A 5108-nucleotide genomic window follows, 5' to 3' on the forward strand; every position below is an offset into this window, starting at 1 on the left:
ACCCCATAGGACAGCATGAAACAACATATATACCTACCAACGGACAACTACTATCATATATTACCAATCTAATCTATGTGAAAAGGAGACATGATTAACTAATGGAGCATCAAGGGTTTTCTGAAAGAAAAAATAACAAGCGTAAAGCATTTCTAGCTGATGCCCCAGAAGCTACATTAGAGAATTTTTTTAATGAACTAAGCATGGCTAGAGCATATACTCCATCACGAAACAACATACCTGCCGATGGACAGCTACTATGACATCTATAAGTACTACTAATAATGTAGTCTATTTAAAAAGAACCATGTGATTAACTATTGGAGCATCATTGGAGCATATACTCCATCCATGTAAAAGAGAAATATTTGTCGGGCCGGCTTCCTTTCTGGAAAAAAATTCATAAAAAAGAAACATGATTAAGTATATGGATTTTTCTCATTAAAAATCTTAGTGTATAACAGAGTGTTAACATCAGTCTAGTGCGGTACCCAATCAGGCCTGATAAGTTTAGAAATAAGGATATACATGTCTAGGCGGCTGCTTCCGGGAAAGTTCCTTGAGGCGATTTTCTTTCGGATCCGACATGATTCTACCAAGTCTGCTAAAACAAGTGCTATTAACATGATCATGGGCTGCAGAAGCAGTTTATTAATCCAACTGGGAGACGTGACAGGCTCTGTCTAGCTTAACTAATCCCGTGGGCCACCGAATTTTTAACTTTGTTCTTGCTTTCATATATTACTTGTGAGATACGGAGAAATGGTCAAAGATACGCACATTTACTGACAGTAATTTTACCACTGGAAATATATAAGTCTGTAATAGGTCAACAGTAATTCACATGGAATGTGTACGTCCACTCGCTCGGTCATGGTATCCTAAGTTATATAAGACCACATCTTTAACTAAATGTGTGAAGCTGAGTGACCATTATGACAATTTAATTTTTGAATGTTAGTAGTTGGACAATTTTGAATGTTGCAAGTCCTTGTCAACATACACAATGAACTATTTACGTGAGCAACTAGTTGTGCCAACCACCCTACGAAAAAAAAGAAACAAATTGTGCCAACCTCATTTTGCTTACTGGTACGGCTTTAGAGTTCATACCAGTTCAGATGTTGCTTATGAGAACATTCACACAAGTACATAGCCGACTGAATGTTGGACCATGTTCCTTCAGGAGCCAACAACAAATTAACACACACGTATGAGGGTTTCTTCACCAACAAGTACATATATAAATTTCTAAAAAAAAGCATGTATATATAGCCCTTTTTTCTCCATTCGAAGCAATTTGAGGGTTAATGTGATGATCGCGTGTAATGTTAAATAGGACCTCTGACCTCATGCCAATCGGCAATAGTGGAATGATTTGGTTGAGGTATTTTTGTGCCAGTAATCAACCTACTACTAGAATCCACAATGTATGAATTTTGCTGTCTCCATTCTCTCCTTCTAGAGGCAGCCTCTATACACCGCATTCGCTGCCTCTAACTTCAAGGGCGGTAAGAACAAAGGCAAGGCATAAAGAGGTGGGTTATTCTCTCATACTAGTCTAGTGACTGGTACTGTCCTTCCAACGTCAAGTGTGTACGAATGTAGGCATGTGGCAATCACTTTGTACCTAGAATAAGCAATATGCAAATTGAGTGCATTGGCAAATTATTGGTGTGATGGCCTCTGAGTTCCATTGTCCTATCTGAGCGAGTTGCTTGCAGGAGAAACATCTGAGCAATTTTATAAACTGATGTGAAGCATTAGGCCTGTATTAGAAAATAAAAGACAGCTAATGCATTTATCGTACGGAGCCGTAGCACTAAAAAAATACACTTCCGTGATGATACGTGTTTGTCACAGTAGGTCGTGTTTTTTGTCATGCATGTACATTCATGTCAAATTTATGACAGAATCAATATAGTCATACCTGTGCTGTCGTAGAAGTGTCCACTTTCATGACGATAAATCGCGCGTCACAGAAGTGCTTTCGTCAAGGGTGACCGGCACGTGGCATCCACCGTAACAGAACGCCATTAAGCTATCGGGTCCGATTTTGGATCCGATAACCCGTTAACAGCCCCGACCAATGGGGATTTTCCATGTGTAAAATCATCATTGGCTGGAGGAAACACGTGTCGGCTCACCGTTGGGACAGATGTCATTCACTCATTGGACACAAAGCACCTATGATACGTCGACACGTGGCACGGCCCAACAGAGGCCCATTCTTGTGAAAAGGCCGACCCGTTTGACTTGGTCAAAAGGTGGCGGGCCGGCCCACGGCAAGCCTGTTAACGGCCTGTTCGCATATAGCCCATTTACAGCCTGCTAACCCAGGGCCCGTTTACGGCCTAACCGAATTAGGCCCAGTAGCGTCATCTGGGCCGTCCAATATAATTCCAGCCCGTTTTAACTTCCGGCCCATGTATGGTCCATGACGTCTTTCGGCCCATATGAGGCCCTTATTACTCTCGGCCCATTAACGGCCCGTAATGAACAGTGTATCACTTTATACCCATTAACGACCCGTGGTGAAACTGGCCCGTAATGAATAGTGTATCACTTTATACCCATTAATGGCCCATTATTCCGTTGGGCCGTTTCCAGCCCATGTTATCTTTCGGCCTTCTCGGGGCCCATTTATTCTTGGGCTCATTTCCACATTCGTTTACTTACTGCCCGTTACTGTCATTTTCTACTTGTGGGCCAAATTCAGCCAGTGGTTATAGTCGGCCCGTTTATGGCCCGTTAATACGTTGGGCCGTTTTCATAGCGTCATCAAAATACAGCCGATTAACGACGGCCCGTTATGGTCGGGCCATGAACGGACGATTTCAACTCTAGCCCATTTACGACCATAATGTGGGCTGTTATTGGCCCATGTTTGGCCAACCGATCATAAGCCCGTAGAAGGCCCATTGATGATACGACCCATAGAAGGCCCATTGTGTCTAAGGCCCGTATAAGGCCCATTGTTTCCACGCCATGTAGAAGGCCCATTGTTTCTACGGCCCTTAGAAGGCCCATTGTTTCTACGGCCCGTAGGAGGCCCATGTTAACTACAACCGGTGGGCATCAAAGTTCGCCACCAGTGCAAATATAGGGAACACCCTGCACTATACAAAAATGGCTTGCTGTTTTCTTCAGCCGGTGGCTGCACGTTAAGAACAAAGTTGGTATCGCACCAAAACAAATTACAACTAAAAAACAAAAAGAAGGTTGGCATAAAAGTTAACCATCTAGCAGATAAATGCACCACCAGAAGTTCAGAAGCTCAGTTCATTTGACCTGACTGTTACGTTTTCATGCTGTATTGTCCGATGGAGCACCATAACCTTCGCCTTCAGTTCTCCTAGACTCCTGAACAACATAGCAAATGTCTGATAGTCTGGTTTCAAAACCATGCATATCTTGACAACATCGAACAATGTCTCTCCTTGTTTTACAAAGGGTCTCTGTTAGGGAATGGACTTGTGTCTGGAGCGCAGATACAACATTGTTTTGAGCTGACATATCTTGATCATGAGGCAGTTTGGACGAGATTGCCTTAACAACCAACCCAGTATTACGCAGGAACGTGCTTTTGGCACTGTTAGTGGACAGGTACTGACCCGCTGCAGCAAGAGCTGACATTGCGGTCATAGTTGCCTCGCTAACTTGAGAAGGTGGCGGTTCCACTATTTTTTCCATAGCTCGCTGAAAAGTTGTGGTTTTACATTAGTAGTACCAGAACAGAAGAATTAAGGAGGCAGCAAAACCAAACAAAATAGCTTTGGTCTATATACAGAACTTATTCTGGTGAACCCATGTAAAATAATAGTTGTATTTTATTGCAAAGTTCATAATAAAACCAGGTTCCAAACACATGACCATGTACCATCGCTAATGTATTGTCTATTTCTTCACATTGTATTGAGGGCTAAGGATAAAGAGACGAAGTTTATAATACGGTAAGCATAGTATGACATCATTCATATCACAAAACAACTGAGAACAGACAAACATGCAATTGTAACGTTGTGTGGGCAAGTCCATCACGGAACTAGATTACAGGTCAAGATCAAAGGAACATCACTCCTCCCTTTTAAACCTTGTAAGGTGCAATGATACGCTAAGACAATTGTGTATAAAATTGAAAAGAGTAATAGACATTGGCTGCAAACCATGCAGTTCAAGGCACAAGTCAGAGTAAGTAGTAGTTAAAAGGCATGAGGATTAAGGACTTACAACAACGGCTTTGACTGGTGTAGTCATGCCCTTCTTCTTGCTGGTGTGACATTCCTTGAAGATTTCCATAGCATTTGGTTCAGGTACTTTTTGGTCCTTGCGGGCTTTCCTCTGCATTTGGAACAAGTCAATATAGATCTGATAATATGGTACATCGAAAAGAGTGAAACAGTAGCTAATTACAAGAGCCTCGCAGTGTGCAATATAGCTACAAGATCCTGTCGTCTGTTGGAATTTCACTTTCGTACGGTTGGCCTTGTTCTTTGAACAGTTCACCTACAAGAAGATAGACTTGTGTGGCACATGCGTAAATAGGACTTCAACATGTGATCTGATGACATATATATAATGTACCTGATACTTCGGATCGGACCAGTGTTTAACGAGGCCTCTCCAGTCTTCATCAGATATATTTTCCACTGGAGATGTTTGGGCAAGTTCACTGTTAGCCTTGCCTTCAAAGTGAGTTTTCCTCAAGTTATACCGATACTGTCGCAGAGCAGACTTGAAAACATGGGTGCAAGCTTGTCTGGTTGCATCATCTTGGCTATCCAACTTGAACCTCATCTGTTGAAAATTATGGGAGTCTCATTATCAACAAGCTAGAAAGTATTGGACAGAGCAAGACGATATTACTAGTTTCCATACATAACCATACTTACAGATAAATGGTCGAGGAAGGTGTTGAACTGGGTTTCGTCTTTGTCATTCCTGTACTGAACAGCAACCGCTGCCTCTGATACTAACTTGGCTGACTCTATAGCATCACGTGGCCTTTTTAAACCTGCCTCAAAACGGATTTCCATTCCTCCTCCTCTAGATTTAGTTAACCTATCGAGCATTATCCCTGATGTTTGTTTCCTCTTGCGCCTAGGTGC

The sequence above is a fragment of the Aegilops tauschii genome, chromosome 1 (assembly GCF_002575655.3).
Source record: "Aegilops tauschii subsp. strangulata cultivar AL8/78 chromosome 1, Aet v6.0, whole genome shotgun sequence".
Classification (NCBI taxonomy): domain Eukaryota; kingdom Viridiplantae; phylum Streptophyta; class Magnoliopsida; order Poales; family Poaceae; genus Aegilops; species Aegilops tauschii.